General features: G+C 32.5%; 1 protein-coding gene across 3 annotated transcripts in view; it reads left to right on the top strand.

Annotated features, from left to right (window-relative positions):
• Positions 1 to 19,488, top strand: part of LOC111627488 — an 89,820-nt gene that overhangs the window by 26,820 nt on the left and 43,512 nt on the right. The window contains exon 1 of one of the 3 annotated variants that reach the window (XM_023371063.1): positions 9,896 to 10,024. The exons of the other annotated variants lie outside the window; for them this stretch is intronic. The gene's annotated coding sequence lies outside the window, so the exon portion shown is untranslated. Of the gene's footprint in view, positions 1 to 9,895; positions 10,025 to 19,488 lie in introns of those variants that run through there. 3 annotated transcript variants of the gene reach the window in all.

Raw genomic sequence — 19,488 nt, 5'->3', positions numbered from 1 at the left:
TACAACAAAGCCGCAAATAGCCACGTACGTGCGTGAAGAGTCGTTGCTTCAGTTTCCTAATCTCCATTTTACAATGACCACCCACCCATTTTAATTACGCTAACTGTATTTATCAATCTACGAACAACCGGCGTGACTAGAAAATCCTCTCATCTTTTGTCACGTGAACCGTAATGAACCGTCTTTCCTCCCCCTTTTGCTCCTCCAAGTTTCCTTTACACGTGCTCTATACGCCCAATTTCTATCTTGATAGCGGAGCCAACTACACTAATTTTGCCAACTAGAGTTTTGCAACTTTCACTTGGATCAAGTGGATCCTCTCGTGTTTCATACCCATACAAAGAAAAAAAAAATTCCCTTCTTTCCCCCTAATTGTAATTGCTTCTCTTGTTCCGGACACAAAAATCGGTAATGACGCAATTATAACAATTAAGGATGTGTCCTTAATTAGGTACATTACCTCAATTTAGTGTAGGGCCTAATTTTGATTTCTTTTTTCGTGATTTCTGTGAAGTTCCCTCCTCGTTGCAACCTGTGAAGTGTAACGAAAAATATAAAATTTAATATTTTAGTGAAAATTGCTCGTATTTTGAGCCCAATTGGCATTGCTGAAGCCCAAAGTATACTTAACTTTGTAGGGATAAATTTGTATATTTAAGGATTACTGAAGAGCATAGAAGGTACTTCGTAGGCTCTTCTCTATTTATCCTCATATTTAAACCTTGTAATAAATTTTAAAAGGTAAAAATTAGGGCCAACCACAATTAATCTTCCCCCAAATCTTATTTTGGAGGGGAAGATTAAAAGTATTGCGTGAAAACATCAGCACCAAGAACTCCATCAGGAAATGGAATTTACTCAAGAAAAATGCGCAACAACACACACACACACACATATATATACTTTCATTTATGCAATAAGTAGTGTTTTCAAAGGCACAATATTGGCACATCACGTGTCAGAGAGGGAGAATAAAATAAGAAAAAAAAATCTAATTCTGGTATGTATTGGTATGCAGCACTACATTCGCAATGGCACAGCTACTGATTTGATTTCATCCCCACTGGCGGGGACAAATCCCGAGTGAGATGTAATTGCCTTTTTTTTTTTTTCTTTTTTTTTTCCTTACCTTCTATTTCTTCTTCACCTCTTGGTTATATGGGGAACGTTCAGACAGTCAAGACATACAAGAGAAGTTTGTCCTGTCCATTTGGGCAGCAAATATTTCCCATCAAGCCAGCTATTCTGCTGTTCAGAATTGCTTCTGATTGTTTCAAATCTGACGTCAAATTTTTTTTCTTCTTTTTTATGGTTACGACCGAATTCTTGTATAAATCGTCCATTTGACACTTTGTAATTTGGCCTTAGTTTTTTTTTTTGTATTTTTTATAGCTTTCAAAACCCGTCCAACAACCGTAAAGTTACTGTTATAATTAAAGGAGTCGTAACGAGTAAAGGTGGGGGGTCGAGGGGGAGAAAAGGTAGGGAAAAAACAGAGACTTTGATGTTATTTTACTTGTGTAGAAACAGGTTAGACTACTCTTTTCGGATGTGGATCGGCAGAGAAGAAGCCACCGAAGGGGCACCCATGGGACTTATACCCGCATGGGGTTGTCTGTCGTTCAGTTTTACAACTTGGCTTTTTCCATTCGCTTGTCCTTTCTTTCTTTTTTCTTCCTTTTAAAAGTTTTGGTAAACGATAGAAGTTTATTTTATTTTTTATTTTTTTTTCCTTCTCTCGAACCCCTATTGCGTTTTGAGCTTTAAGGACTTACCTTAAATACATGAACTCACCCCTCACTTTTTACCTTATTCCTCTACGACTTATCTTAATCATACGAACATACTCCTATACGACTTCTGGTAGTTGGTCGCGGGTTCGCACCTCACCAACGTGGATTTTTTTCTTTTTATCCATAACTATAAAGTCCTCGCAGTAGGCAGATCGCCCACGTGTTGCTTTGCCTTATCCCACCAAATAAAACCTACCTCTTAAGACTTAAAGCTTACCTTAATACAAATCACCCTAATCGTGTGAACACTTGACCAGAACCCCTCTACGACTTACCCTTATGTAACAAACCCTTTAAAAATTGAGCTTTCCCTAATATCAGTTACCTTCATAACCTTTTAAATTCCATATTGACGATGCGAATGCTGATGGTGATGATGCGCGAATTTAATTAATTACTCATTTAATTGTAGTAGTAAGTGTACTGTACTTGATATGGATGACCTGTGTTATCGATATACACATATTATTGAATTGGTTCAAAATTTTACACGCCTTATATTAGAATTTTAGCCTATTTTTAATGCCTTATTTTAAACGTGTACTGTATAGCTTATTATATAAAATCTTCCTTAATAAAAGGGTTCTATCACCTCCTTAATGCGCCATATATTATAAAGGGTTATCAGAACGTTATTATATGCGGGATAGAAGCCGAATTATTGAATCATCTTCTATACTGGTGTGTAATTGAAAACGGTGTATATTCTACTTCGAAACTCCCTGCTTAAGTGCTTAAATCGGGGGGGGGAGGTAATCAAAACGTTATACGGAGGGTGTAAGAGGCGTTCTTGTAGATTTTTATAGCTGTTACAAAGACAGCTGTTTACCATATTGGAAGCTATGGCGACATAATGAAGTGCTATCCACTTTGCTTAAACTAACAGGGGGGAGGGAGTGCGTATTTTAATGAGAGCATCATTAAGGAGTCTGCAACACATCGTGATGGTTCCAAACCTTAGTCGGTGTGACCCGTGAAGTAAATTTAGTTAGGCTTACGGAAGGTGTTTCGACTTAAATAAGCGTGTAATGGAATTAGGATGAATGGAGAAGCAGAAGCAGCACCATCCCGTTGCTATGGTTACAAAAGGATGGATTATAGTGCCAAGGGTGATGAGCTTCCTCCTCTTTTTCTCTCCATGGTGATTAATATTATTAATTCTTATTAAAAAATTTAATTTTAATTAGTAAATGATATTTAATTGATATATAAAAATATATAAACTATAGGTTTTGTTTGTGTAAGGAATTTAATTTTCTCTGTCTTCAATGAGAATTTAATCTGTGATTCTGCTGATTTTCTTACTCACTTAAGTTAATTTTATGAGTATTTTTGGCCGGAATTTGTTTACTTTTTTTATAATTTAAAACCTTCTAAGTTTAAAATTAATTAAAATTATTTAAAAGGCCAAAATCCCAACTTTTTGGCTTTAATTTTATGCTTTAATATATTTAAAGTGATACAGATGAAAGTGTGATTATCCTGATTAAATTATGGTGTAAAATCTATTATTAATTGTTAATTTTTCGTATTATTTATAGCATTATAAAGCCTAAAATCATANCCAAAAAATAGAGATTTTCTTCAAAGGAGAATCCAAAAAATAGAGATTTTCTTCAAAGGAGAATCCAAAAAATAGAGATTTTCTTCAAAATATAACTCAATTTATGAAGATTTTCTTAATTTAAACGTTAGACATTTGTTAATCAGTTAATTACATCATTAAAACGTGGATATTTTACAGTTATTTTTGATCAAAATTATATATTTAACTCATTATATTTCATTTTTTAAAAGATTTTATGACGTGACGAGTAAAAAGAATGTCTTATTTAGTAGGAAAATTTCTATTTATTACCACTAAACCTCTATTTCTTACTATAAAAAACATTTCGTTACTGTTCCAACTTTCCTTTATATTAGTCTCTATGGCCCTATAATTGAAACTTTCTTTTTTATGATATTAAACTCGTTCTTTTTGTCTTTATCATCGATCAAGTCTAGTTGCAGTTTAGTTACGTACGACTTTATGGATTCAGGACGATGATGACGCTTTTGTTACTATATCTTACTACACAATAACTTACTTATACTGCTCAGTAGACACAACACAGTTCTTAATACCCGTAACAGCGGGTACAGTTACAGCTCAACTTCGTTACATTTACAGTTAGAGTATGTCTCAGTTACTTAAATTTTAATTGGAATTCAGTTACATTTCAGATTTAGTTACATTTCATTTAATTACAGATATTTCGCAAGGTTAAATGCTGTAATTTCAGTTATAAGCTCAGATGTAAGTAACTGTAAGATATTTTTAGTTGTTATAACTTAACTGGAATTAATTCAGCTGTATAGAATTAATATAACACTTATTAATTTATATAAGTCTTCTACTTATAACGATTTACTTAATGTTTGTTATTATAGTTATTGTTTCAGTAACTGCCGTTTACATCTCAAATTTTCGAGTTATTATATCAATTACAAGTATTGATATTTCACTATCAAACTCCTAGCTGCACTGTAACTCCTATAATTAATGTTACAAGTTACACTTAGTTACTTCTCTGAAATATCTCGGGTTGTATTCTGTTCGTGTTTCTAATGTTTATTCGATTATACTGTTGTAATTGTGTTACATTTATTAATGACCAAGTTATGTAAGGTTACGTCCTCAATTACACTTTCTTTTTCTCTTTCTAAAAAAGAGAATGTCTGAATAGAAAGTAAAAGCTGAAAATAGGGAATAGAAATTAGGAGCTGAAGATGGGGAGCNGATGATGATAAAAGATAACGAAGATGAAAAGCATAATTAAAGGAAAAGAACATCATCAGTTGAATAAATCTTTTAAATATTTAATTATTCTTTATATTTTAATAAAAATTTAAAAGGATTGATTAAAGTTATTAAAGTATTTACTTTGTAAAATTTGTTTGAATTGACCTTTATTATAAGTGAAACTTAATAGGCAAATGATGTTAAAAAGATGTGTTGGAATATTTAAGTGAAATTTGTTGGCTCATTTCATTAGTGAAATGTTGAGGAAATAAAGAAAATTTTCTTTTCTTTCTTTCTTATTTTAATGATTCTAGAAATTGATAGAAATAAGAAAATGTGATCCGTGCATAAACATCATTACTCTCCACATGTTTTACAACGTTAAATTGAACTTATTATTTTCCATACTAAAACTCAATTTTCTCGTGATTTGAATCGATTTTTCATGACTAACTTATGAGAAAAGGGGGGTCAACTTGCCTAATTAATTTGTAAAATATCTAAAAATTAAATTTATAAAAAATCAGGAGAAAAAATCCACGCTTAAAGGTCATTAAACTGAATAGTACTAGAAGGGGGTGAAATTTAAAAAAAAAATTTTTTTCTATTTTTTCCGCATAAATGGGCTTTGTAACGTCATTTTCTTCACCCCTCACGTGGTAAAGAACTTATTAAAAATTTTTATTACCTCTGTACTTATCTGTAGGATCTGTAATTTAAGCATTCTTAAAGGGATGTGTCGGGTGATTCAAAGATTTTCACGACAATTGGGAACATATGAGAGGTAGGGCAACCACAATGAACTTGCCTATTCTGTTATTCCCTCGTGCCCTGTAGGACCTAGACCCACCCACATGGACGTGACAGCTGATAGAAGATTAGGTGTCACCTCACTAACAATCAGGTCGTTAGGGGCTCGCGGGGAGGTAAAGAAAAGTCCATTGATGGGGGCAACCTTTTTGACAATGCGCTTGTAGTGAGGTACAGGGCACTAACAACCAATAAATCTTCCATACAAAGAGGTGGTCCAATGGTAACAAGATATTGAGGGGTTAGCTAGCGACTAAGCCACCTGGACAACTGAAACAGTAGCCTCATTTGAAACTTTCCAGCTCCTCCTATTTTATTGTCAGTTAATGCCAATACAATTTATAAACTGGACAGAATTTACAATAGAATTTCATCCTCCATCTTCACGAAGTTCAGCTCCCAACAATACAAAAAAATATGTGAATACTGCATCAAGCTGAGGATGTTATTTAAGACTACGAACATGAGGGGAGGATTTAACGTTATAAAAATGGAGGTTTGACATAAAAGATGAAGGCAGATTTACTCTATAACTCTTCATTCTTCGTAGATGAAAGTCTTCACTTGATTCTGTAAAGATGATGGTTTATAAAGACTTGAAGATCACGAAGAACATCTTAATGCTTTCTTCGTGGTCTTAAAGCCAACTAATGAGGATTTAATGAGGAAGATTCAGCTTGACTTTATAAAAGTTGGAAGAACGACTTGGTTTTGTGGTGATGATTTGATGAAGACTTAACTTTATGAAGAATTTTTTGAAGAATGGTTTGTTATAATTCTGTGAAGATGAAGTTTTAGCTTGATTCTATGAAGATAATGTGAAGTTTATGAAGATAAAAAATGATGAAAATGAAGATTTGAAGGGGAAAAAACAAGGTTTATGAAGTTAAAGGTTTGACTTAACTTTATAAAAGAGGATTTATCTTAACTCTATGAAAACGAAGGGGAGGGACTGATCTCATAAAATCAAAACCCCATCTTCATAAAGTTAAGCTTTAGCTGGGAGCATTTATATCCATCTTTCAATTAAAAGTGACCGATGAGGAGAAAAAACTTAGTTACGCAAAAGCGACAGAAAATAATTATTCCGTTAGAAACAACCATAATTATATATGGCACAGCTCGAGGCAATGTGAGAATTATTAATTTAATTTACGGATAATGGAGAAAATCGTTAATCTTCCTTTGGCAAAAATGGCGTATTCTCGAGTGTAGAGAGATGTGTTTGAGCGCGTGAGAATCGCTCTCTCCATTCATAAACTCTACCTGATAGGGGGGTGGGAAAGGAAAGAAAGATGAGACGAGATACCGCACCTCTTCCGACGGAAGTTGTCTGCAGAGATTTGCATAATAACGTGACATGCAAGAACAAACCTGATAACGTTAAAAAATCAGCACCTCCAGTTAAGTAGATGAGACTTAACGTTACGGTGTCACATCTATCTGGCGTTAATCACGCGAAAAATGAAATCTCTGACGTTTATTAACATGGAGAAGTACAGATGTTGCCGCAACTGCTCTTTTTTCCCCCCACGTCTCTAGGGCTACTGTTAGACAGGTCCTTAATAAAGTGGAGCTATACAGTCGGCTGTCTTAGAGGCTGTCAACAACTTTTATCTTCTTGACTTTTATCTCATACGAGACACAATGAAACGACGTCTGTGATAACAGATGAGAGTTTTAATTGAAGATACCTTCACTCCCGATCCTCTAGCCATTGTCTCTTCACCGTTTAGTCACAATAGAAGTCTCTTTTTAACATTCCGATTCGAATTGTTCGCTCTTAACACACGATATCGATGTTGATTAAAGGAAATTTTGATTCTCTCTCCTTCACTTAGCATGTAAAACTGTAAGGTGTGATGATAAATTCCAGGGTAAAAACCTGCAAAACTAATCTTTACTTCCAGTTCTTGCATTGTTCTAACGTAGTGTGACGATTAGATGAAGTTTTTAACCTACCGGAGATGATAAAATGCAGGTAAATTCTTGGTTCTAATTGCATGTTTAGCATGCTTTATCTTGATGTTTAACATCTTTACATATATAGGCATGCAGGGATGATGATAAAATACCAAAATAATTCATTCTAATAGCTTTAATCCATCTTTAAATGAAGCATTTTGTTGTTATAACGCGAGGAAGTGGGCCACGAACGATGATGACAAAGCCACAAGAAACTAACAGAGCAACATTACTAGAGTAAGGATGATAACCACGATGATGATAAATTAAACAGTGCAAACTATAATATGAAAAAATTAGAAAAAAAATATACAAGTTTACACCATAAATTATTAATTTTGTAACGCATCTTACATGCTTAACGTGGTGCGATGATAAGTTACATAAGCTCATTGTTGATAAGATAACAGAAGAAAAAAATCTGCTCCAGAATCGTAAATCAACATCTTAGTAACATATTTTGCATATTCAAACAAGGGATAAGACGATAAAACTGACGTTCGAACATAAATTAAATGTATAAAAACACCCTCCTAGTAATATATTTTTCACGTTTCTTACTAATAACAGTGCGGGTTGATATATATAATTTAGTAAAAATTAACCTGTCAAACGTATTAATTATTAATAGGATAATTAGCATGTTGAGGAATTTTCGTGTTAGTCACAAAAACTATCAATTAAAAAAAATTAGATTGGCATCAGAAAATAACCTGTTGAAGAATTTTATCCGCTTAAGTAAAGGGATATCTTCTCATCCATCTCACTATGGAGCAAGAGGATGAGAAGTGAGATGCGGAGAAGGAGAGAATAGTTGTTTGTTTTTTTGGATGTTTATGATTTGCAAAATAAAAAAATATAGAGAGAATTCAGTAGAAGACTGGTGACATTAAAGAATGCCGATGTTGGTGGCGGATATTCAAGTTGCCAGCCATCAAGAGATACAGTATAACACGACATGACTGGGCACGGTATGCGTGTAATCGTTTAGGATCGCGTGCGGCATGCGGTTACTCTACTCTCCGCCTTTCACCACTCGTTTGCTTTGACTCCGTCTGGAAACGTGATCTGAATGCCATCAGCATGTCGCCTGAGGCACGAATCGACACTCACTGCAGCAGCAGCAGCAGCAACCAAATGTAGTGAAAGACCACTTTTTCGGCTTTTCAAGAGGGACCAGACTTAGCTTATCTTGTTTATCCAACATAAAGAGACGTAGCATAACGTTCTAAACTGAATAATTGTTAGTTGTGCAACACGTTACCAGCATAAACACACCTACAAATTTGTTCTTTTCTGCTACATCATGAATGGTTCTTCGCCTTCACTTGAGGGATTCGATTTTAGCCAACACTCGGTTTTTTTCGATATATTTTTTTCTGTGGTTCCTTCGAGCGTACGAGCGAATTTACGCGAAAAAATCCCATCGATTCTACCAATTTTTAGTGAGGAAATCCGAGAATCTCTTATCAATCCGTGCGATTTAATTAACTCTTTTCGTACCTCTCGAACGTCCCTCTAATGAGATTTTTAAAATTAAGAAGTGTAAATCTAATTTTTGCTGCTTAAGCAATGGTTTTTTAAATTGTATTTTGCTTATTTTATTAACTATTTAAACTTACTTACGTAGAAAAAAATTTCTTTATGTAAGATTTTAAAAATTCCTGTGTTTGTTATCTTTATGAAAGGAAGAAAATATATATATATATATATATAACTTATAATAATTGTACTTTGGTATTTTCCTTCTTTCTAGATGTAAAAAAAAATTGTATAGAGGAGTAAAGCGATTGTATTATTTTGTCTCCAAGGCATTTTCAAATATTTATTTGATAAACAAGTTTTACAAAATATATATATGTATATACGTTCGCTTTTGAAAGATAGTACTTTTATTACTCTACTTCTTACATCGATTTCTATGTTTAACTAAAATAAGCTATGCTGAAATCAATTTAAGTATAATTCTACATATTCCTTTTAGCAATTACACGTATTTTTATTACATATTTACGGTATTTTAAATGTAAATATTATCGTTGTTTAGGAGTCTTTATTCCGGTAGTTCTTCAACCGATAGATCACGAACTACAAAGAGCGATTTTTTTAGTAACATAACGTTAAATTGAGGTTTCAATTGTAAAAAACGAACCTAAAACAGGTTAGAAAACCCCTCTTTAGTGTAGAAATAACGATTTTCCAGCTTATTCTACGCAGCCATGGGGATGAAATTTATAAAGAGAAGGGTTGTTCGAACGGTTAGTGAATTAAAAAAAAAATATCCATCTTAGAGCCTTACAATGATGTTAGATTAGGGTTTAAATCAGTTTAAAACATAAATTCGTATCGAATTCGTACACCACGCGGGTTAATAACCGTGAGGACAGAGTCATTCTTTCCTCTTGGAAGCATCGAAACTACAATTCCTTGCGTAGGTAGCTTTGTAATTATACAGCCTCCAGCTTTATACTTTCCATCCGTCGCCTCCGCTCTCCCCCGTTCGGAGTAAGACAGACCCAACTCGAGACAATCGACCTCCCCGAGTCGAATAGGAAGCATTTCAGTGAGGAGGCTGCTAGTGTGGTGATGCTCGCTGCCACTCTTACTTCTGCACTGGGATGTAAGGAGGCGTGGTGAGGTAAAGATGGTATGTTCTCTGCCAGTGGACCATCAGGTAAGAAAATTGCAATTTTTTCTCAACCTTGATACTAGATAAATGCCATATTTCAATGGTTGGTGATGACATAATGGCTCGTGATATACCCCGAAAGAGTATTTTTTTTTAAATTTAAAATTTTAACCGTGTTCCTCCACTCTACAAAGAGGTTGAATTGTTATATTTCTGAAGAACTCCCCCTCTAAAATTTTAATAACTAATGAGTTCAACCCTTTGCCGGTGAACAAAATGATGAGTTAGTACGTAACAGCAGGTAATTGCAGCATTTCGGTAGATAATAGCTGAGAATACTTCTCAAAAAGTGTGAAGATTTCTTAAAATTTAACCCTTTGCTATCTCACAAAATGATAATTTAATACGCAACGGTGGATAATTACCACATTCTAGAGGCATAATGGCTCAGAATATACCTTAAAAATGTAAAAAAAAGGCCGTAACGATTAGTAAAATTATGCGTAACAGGAGATATTGTCATATTTTAATTGGTTGAATATATACGAAGAAAATCTGTCCATAACATTTTAACCATTCCTAGAAGAATTTAATTAAAGTCGTGTATAGTTACGAAATTACGGGACGTAAAAATAAGTTGTTGAACTGTAAATTTTTTTGAGATTAGGAGCCCTAAAAATGGATTCTTAACTCCTTTACCATTCAAGATAACGATACGCTTTAACATCATTGCGTAGAGGAGGATATATACGTGTGCCTTCAGGTGATCCCTTCAACACTTTAATGTCAACTTTACAGTCGTGGTTAGCTTTAATCATACGGTGATTTTCCGACCAAGTAAAGATATTGTAGTCCCCCGAGGTTACGGGACCATCCATTAGAGTCTCCTTAAATACTGGGTATGCGCTGCTGCCATACTTTGAACTGCTCGATAATAGCTGTAGGTTATGCGACGGAGCATTTCTAAATGGTGGTTCCCAACTTAATTGTCTTATCGAAACAACTCTAGCAATTTCTTTGTAAGCTGCTTTAAGTGCATAGTTAGAAACTTATGATGATACCATTACGATTGCTTCGGGTAATCGACAAGTAACCGTCTCCTGTAACGTAAAAATCATGCCGAGGATCAATTCTTATTGTAATTAACTCTTTATTATTAAGTTCTTTTTTTTAAGTATCCGCGCTCTTTCTCATTGATTTTCGGTGGGGGGAGAGATGCCATACCGCGCCACACACATGCCAGGTGATAAATAAAATTGAAAAATATGTATGTATTGAAAGATTCGGTCTGGCTGCTGAATACATTGTTAGAAAACCGGTAACCGCTTATTTATCTCTTCGGGACTCATTCTGTGTCGCCAGATGTCAAATAATGTTGGGAATCGTGAGTCTGCTGCAGTTTGTCACACGGAGCCATTTGTCATAGTTTGTCAATAGGATAGTGATGAATGCGGTCAGTGATATGGATGAATCTTTAACATTATTTTCAAAAAAATTAAATTTTATTAAGTTAAGTTAATTAAACAAGATATAAGAGTGATAAATCTGAAAGATTTTTACACGTTACTCCTGTTTTTAATGGTTTTTTTCTACAGCGGGTGGACAAAAAAAAAAATTGGTACAACTTTCTATCCGTTGATTACACTCCCATCGATTTTACTTAAGAAACTTATTTTTTAAAAAGCTAATAAACTACTTTTTCTTTAATCTTCCTGAAGGATTTTTAATCCTCAGATTGAGAAGAGGAAACTGTCCTTAAAAATGATAGATGACGATATAAAGCGAATTTCCCACCCGAAAAGTTTAGTAACAATAGATTTTAAGGGCACAACTTTTACACTAAACTCGAATTAAATCTCGAGATATTGTTTCTTGTAAACTTTTATACATTTAATGCGATAAAAAAACACGCCTCGCATACTTCAATGTGTGATTTGAATAAAGCTATAACCTAGCATAGATGAGATAGGAATTGGGCACGAACGGGCATTAAGCAGCGAAGTAAGGCAAACATGGGTTTACGTTCTTGTCAACAACGTCCTCGGGGTTGGATTAGATTCACCTGTTTGTTTTCTTTTCCCAGTTAAACCTGTTTTTTGTGTGTTTTTTCTTCCGCTGACCCTCGACATATCTTGACCAATATCACACTAGAAGTAAATGTGCCATTAACAATACCTTTCTGTTATCACCAGAATAACGCGGGAATACAAAATGTTTAAGCGCATTGTTCCCCATTTTCCATTGTTTTTCGACAATTTTGCGAAGAAAATTTTCGGAAAACAGGAACTAAATTGTTTTAGCCACAACGTAAATTTGTGAAAGACCCCATTGAAGTGGTTCACTTAAACTTTGTCCGAGTACATTGTTACACTTAAGTCGCGTTGATACAATTATTTTGTATTGATAGTGATCGATTAAGTATGCCAAAGAGATTAAATATAATTAATTGAAGAGGTGGCCCACTCAACAAGTAGGTCTTTTAGCCTGAGGTGATAACAGGTGAAGTCCTTTCGTCTCAATTTCGCGCTTAGTTGAATGTATCGATCTGTATTTATGCGCCTAAACTCGAGCCGCCCACACGAGTTATTGATACAAGTTAATTTATTTCAAGTGAATTTTGAAAAAAGAAATGGAAAGAAATTCAGGAAATTTCATATGGATCTTGCAACGGACAGAAACCTGATTTAATTTATTCCAACTCTCTCTTTCAGATTGAAGATGCTGTTCTTTAGCAACAACAAGAAACAGTTTAAGTATCGATAGATTTATAAATAGAAAATTTTAACTTTTTTCATGCAAATAAGGCATAAAATTTCCTCTTCTTATATTCCTTTTGCTCTTCAATTTTTACTTTTGATCGATAATTCCTTTATTGATTCGCCAATTCCGCTTCCTTTATAACAATTCAACTGTATATATATATATTTCAAGGGTATTGCATCCGATTACCCCGATGACTTCACGTATTAAGCTAGAAAACTAATTTTTAATCTTTTGTTTCCATGCCACAGACCTAATTTGCATATCGGCGCGATGGAAACGAGATGGATAAACGTTAAAAATCACTTGATATTTCTATATATTTTTTTCTTTTTTGGCAAGTTTTTGTGTGTTTTTCTTTTGTTTAAGTGGTAAAGTATTGGTGGTATTAAGCATTTGTTTTTGGGTGATATAGAGAAGAGGAAAGAAGAGCATCGACATTAAAACGATTTGTCAATGGCAGATCTACTGCAACCGAATGCATTAAGACTTCTGTTCACAACACAAAAAGACATTTTTCTGATCACCGGATTTGATTTTAATGTAATTTTAATGTTTTTGTCAAACGATTGCGTTATTTTTTTCCAAAAAAAAGAAAGAAAAAAAAATATATTCTATTTTTTCCCAGCCATTTTCTCCTCTTCGCCATACGAAAAATTGATGAAACAAAGAGATTTTGAATTAGCTTTTTATATAATCATAAATATGAATTTTTCAATTATTTTAATTTATAAAAAAAATAGTAATAAAAATTTTTATATTATATAATTTCCAATTTACTTTAGTATCTTTTTTTTATTTAAATTTAATTTAATTATGTTTTGAATTTACGTTTATTGAAATCAAATTTTAGGCAAGGAAAGAGCATTAATTTATGAAAGATTTTCAAAGATTTAAAATATTTTAAAATATTTGAATGGGATTTCAAGCTGTTAAAGTAGAGCCTCAGTGTATAAAACCTCATTCTATAAAGGTAGCTTAGAGTTCCTCACTATAATACTGCAGTTTAGAGCCTCACTAAATTGGGAGAGAAAGGTAGAGTTTAGTGCCTCACTCTGTAAAGGAACAATTTAAAGCCTCACGCTGTAAAGATTAGATCCTCACTATAATAATGTAGATTAGAACCTCACCGAAAAGTCAGATTGGAATAGTTTTAGAACCTCAATTTATAAGGTACAGTTTAAAATTTCGCGCTATAAAATAGCTGAAATCCCTTCACTATAATAGCGCAATTTAGAGACTCGCCAAAGGCTTAAGTTGGGATATAAAAGTACAATTTAGAGCCTCACGTTATGAAGGTATTTTAGTGCCTCACTCTATAAAAGTACAGTGTAGAGCGTATATAAAGGTACAGTACACTTTATAGTCTCACGCTATAAAGGATATAAGAGTAGAGTTTAGAACCTCGCCTCTGTAAAAGTACAGTTTAAAGCCTCACACAAGAATAAGGATATAGTCTAGGGCCTTACACTTAGATTATATCGTATTATTTAGTAGAGGGATGAGCCTCGCCACTTATGTGTTACAGCTTAAAGCCAATTCGGGAGGACTTTTAAATATTGAGGATGAGATTTAAAGAATTTTAAGTTCAGAGTTCAAATTTATATTTAAGAGCAAGTAACTTAAAAAGGGGGTGAAAATATTTAAATTTTAGATATCTTTAATGTGTAAATTTTAAGAATTTTAGTCAGTAAGTTTAATAGAAATTTTCTTCTGAATGGAGCCTTCAAGAGTTAATTATGTAGTGAATGAAATAGAGTTTTTCTATATAGACACGATATAAAAATTTCGTGTGGGCCTATATATAGATAAAAATACATGTATGAGCCTATGTATAGGCTAGTTTAATTGCAATTCTATCGTACAATACATGTCACCTTTATCAATTTCTTACCATTGATGAAGTACGATTACTGAATCTACAACTCCATGATTTTTTCCAATGTCTTCGCCTCTAGAAGGGGAAAAAACAGACAAAATAAATGCGTAGATGTGGAAAGTTTACAATTTTTCTTATACAGAACTTTGTCGAGACAACCGAAAATATGGTAGTGGTGAAAATTTCCTTACTTGACCGCTTCATCGATTTTTGGTCTTAAGAGACGCCAAAAATTATTGATTTCACATTTATGTCGTCACCCCCTTACTGGCCGATAATGAAATTACGTAAAGGAAAAGTACACAAATAAAAAGGAACACGAAAAAATCCCTCAAATATAATACGAATATCCAGACCCATTCTCAATATAATCATAACAATCGACGCTTTGCAAACAGTCGATTCTGCAACTAAGGTGTGTTATACCGAATTAGAAGGTAGAAAAAGAAGTAATACAACAGGGTAATCAGCAGTTTTCGTACTTACTCACCTCAAACTTCATCTTCGATTACTTATTACAGAAGCTTACCTAACAGTTGCCACGTTGGAGATACAAAAATGCCACTTATTCTGTATGGAAAAAAATCATTTTCATCTGTCAAAATACATAAAAACATAACCATAAACGTAACTTAAACTTTTAATTTTATCATTAAATTAAAATTATTATTTATAAACCCCTTCCGCTCTTGTTACTGACCCATATTAATTCTGCATGTTTAACTTCTGGATGGTTTGTTACGCTATTGACTCTAGCATATACATATATATATATATATAAATGTCTAGTAATTAATGATTTTGCTATTGTTTTCTACATGTCTGTAGTTAGTTAATGAGAACGAGATGAATTACAGTAAATGATAAATTACAGAATAATTTGTATAATATCTAAATGAATAGAATCTGGCTCTGAATGACCCGCGTATTGCATATAGATTTTTTTTAACTCTTTTATGTAGGCCAGTGGCTTGGATATAAATGAGTTAGATGCTGCTAACCTTTTCGAACCCTTCTAGGGCATCTAATGCACCCGTCCATCAGTGCTTTCTCCAAATATCCCCACACCATCATTCATAAGGGAGCGGGCAAACCTGATGGCTAGCTAACAATGGAGGTCACTTGGGAGGTTCTCGTCATTAATCACAGAAGTCGTTAAGATAAGAAGGTGAAATCAACGTATGGGTCTTTATTTCTCTTTCCTTTTCGTGTCTTATTGCTTACGGTTATCCAAAATTCTGGACTTGTCTCCATTAAGTCTTGTTTCTATACTTTTCAACCCACTTGTCTCTCTGTTGAGTTGTTGATTTCCTAGCTAAATCTACAGGTTTATGTATTTTTTAAAAGTTTTTCATTATTTAAAACTTGTAATTTTACTATCTTTACTATTTAACCATCTTTAAAACAAAGTTTTAAACTTGTTTAAATAGTAAAGATGGTGAAATTACTCATCCATACCCGTCATCTTTTATGCATGTAACTGTAAAATTTTAAATTTCTTCTCTACTTTTGTTTCTTTCATACATTATTAAATTATTCTCTCTTTTTTTCCCCTTGCTTTTAGAATATTAAAGTAATAAAAAATACAGTTAAAAAAGTAATTTTTAAGTAGAATTATTCGCATTTTCTGTTTAAAAATAGCGATTTATCTCGATCTTCACCTTTTCCGAAGCTTGTTTTTATTTTTATAAACAGAAAACTTTTGATATTTAATTAAAAAATAGAATTTTTAGTCCTTAAAAAGCATAGAATAATCTAAATATTAGCATATTCTGATTATTGAAACAAATTCGCTTCTTTTCTAATTATGTCTTAATTAAGATACCCCTTATTCAGACAGGGATATCGTACTAAATCATCTGAATAGTGATAGGTAAATAGGTGTAAATTCACTAGTACATCACAATAAGGCTATTTGAATAGGGATAATTTAATTAAAACGCATTAATACGTGAATAAGGATAGCTTAGGGAGTTATAATTATTTGAATAAGAGTATCGTTGCTAAGAAATAAAATTCTGAAGCTTTTAATCTATAAAAAAAAAAGCTAATAGAAATTTATTTTAAAATGTGTAAACAGCTCTTAAAACGTTTCACTCGACTCCATTAAAATTATCTTAAAAGAACATCAGAAAAACGTATAAAAATAAAATAATTTAAGTAATAAAAGAAGAAAAAATTTAATTAAATTTCGAAGATTTTAATCGTCAAATTAAATTATCAAAATTTTTATCTTCTTTACAAGAAATTCAAAATTCCAAATTATCGACGTTAAAGATTTTTATTTTGGCATCTTTCATCCTTATAAATTGATTTACTCAATAAGAAGAAGAAGAAGAAGAAAGAAAAAAAAATTCTCTTAACAGAATTTAAATAGGGCAAGAAATATTTTAGAATTAACCCCGGAACTTTATATTTTATCAATTTATCAACAGAACAATAAAACTGATTTGGTCATAAACTTTTAATTATGAAGGAAATTTTCTATCAAAACTTTTATTGCCTTTAGGCCAATCTATCTCGAATGTTTGGCAAAATTCCCAAAGTAAAGATATATAACCTTTTCTCCAGTTTTCAAAAATCCTGACGATAAAACACATCTCAACCTAGATCATTAATCGAAAAATTTCCAAGGAAAGGAAGGAAATAGGAAGAAAAAAAAAAGGATCGTAAGAAGCAGAAGAAGGAGCAGGAGGATGAAGAGTATGATGCGAAATAGTAACAAGACCTTCATTAATAAATTTTTTTTTTCAAATTACAAGTTTTAAACACACCTTTTAAGTTCAAAAGGTTAAAGGTATATTTCATTTCCAGAACGTTATATTATTGGAAAATCTGAAGATAAAACACACCTCAATCTAGATCATCAATCGAAAAATTTCTCAGAAAAAGAAAGGAATACGTGGAAAAAAAAGAAAGGATCATCAGAAGCAGGAGAAAGATGGGATGCAAAAAGTTAACAAGATCTATATTGATAAAGTTATTACAAATTACAAGTTTACGTTGTAAAGACACTTTTAGGTTCAGAAGATCAAACGATAAGGTTAACGAGTTACGCCGTAGAGTTTGCAACGGGTTACGCAAACTATCCAATTAATTTATCACCTTACAGATTAATTGACACGACGACATGACATCTATTTCCGTAACGACCGAGTTCGATAAGAATCCCTAGTACTTCTAGACAAATTCTACTCGTTTATGCAACTTATCAAGAAAAATGATGTCTTGTGAATCTCGGCAAAGATAACTCCTTCCATTAATATCCATCACCACAGGTTTCCATCTGTTACGCACACACATACATACATACATACATACACATAGTTCGACCCCTGTTTGGGGGGAGGGAGAGTTTGTAACTGAGTACAAGGTGCATTTGTGAATATCATGAGTTAAGAATCCAATATCAGTTTAATGACGTTTTCATTGTCTTTCGTTGACAGGGAGGTGGCGGTTATTAGTTGTCGCAAATTACAGTCTGTTACGTGACTGTCGCTAAATAATGATTATCTTCATGCTCCATTCCATTAGTCAATCCACTTTCATTTACTTCCGACATGACACGATACCAGCAACAGGTTCTTTAACAACTAACAAGAATTATCTCTTACATAAACCTTGCTGAATCTTTGATCAAAGTATGCTTAATACCCGATAGATGATCAAAAATTTATCATCATCTCCCTGAGGATAAATACGTTATGTCTCTTGGGATACCTTTGAACGTTTTCAGCTCTAGAAAGAAGAAGGAAAAGTGAAGATCTTAGAGGAAATTTGGGTTTATTTTTTTACATTTTCTTGGTTTTTTTTCTTTTACTGTATCTCAAATTCTCTTTGAATTAATCATTTGTTTCTATTATTATTATTTTCGATAGAGTGAATTTAATATGATATTTTACAAGAAAAATATTAAAGAGAAATTCGATAGTTTTAAAGGCTTTTTTTTAGATTTAAAATGTAAATTTTAAGTTAAAATTTTCCTTAGATTCCACGTAATTTAAGGAAAAGTGAAGGAAATTTCCTTTAAATTATTGAATTAAAAAATGATTCTTTAAACTAAAACCTAAAAAAGTTCTTTAAATATCAATTTTTAATACCTTTAAAGGAAGGGAATTAAAGAAAATTCCTTCAATCATCGAATTTTTCTTGCTATTTTTTTCTTAATGAGCAAAATATCCAACTAATTTCATCCCTCAGAAATTTCAGGCGAAAAAAAAAAACGAGAAAAAATCGATTAAATCAATAAATTTTCATTAGATATTTTATTAAACATGTAATAAAGAAAATCAAGATTAAAGAAAAAACAAAATAGATCGATTTTTTTCCATTTAATCTTCATCAACTCCATTGAAACGTTTGCATTTTTAAAGGTTTATGTATGAGCAAAATTTCAAATTTTATATATATATATATAGTGAAATGATAAATTATTTTTTTCGATAGATAAAAATAATAATAATAATAATAATAAAAAAGAAGAAGAGGAGAAAAAATCGAAAATTTCTATCCAGCTTCAATACATTGAAGTAAAGGCACAGGATCCATAACAATAATTCACAGAATGACAAACTGTACCCAACTAAATGCGTGTCTACCGACTGTTAAAATTGCTATTTCTCACAATCTATTTGCTACTCTGTGTCAAATGTACCTATAATACGGCAATAAGTACGTGATATATTTTAAGTTACGGTAATAATTTCTAAAGAAAATTCTTTCCAACTATTCAAAGACATCAAAAACTTGATCAGGAGGAGGAGAAGAATATAGGCCTATATATATATTTTTTTTCTTCAATAAACTTAAAAATATTCAAATAATTGTTAAAATTTGTGGTAATTTTTATTTATTTATTGTTATTTCTATC

Source organism: Centruroides sculpturatus, unplaced genomic scaffold, assembly GCF_000671375.1.
Source record: "Centruroides sculpturatus isolate CEXI.00-Female unplaced genomic scaffold, Cexi_2.0 scaffold562, whole genome shotgun sequence".
NCBI classification, from domain to species: Eukaryota; Metazoa; Arthropoda; class Arachnida; order Scorpiones; family Buthidae; genus Centruroides; species Centruroides sculpturatus.
The sequence above is the reverse complement of the archived record's forward strand: the minus strand, read 5'-3'. Positions and strand labels throughout refer to the sequence as shown.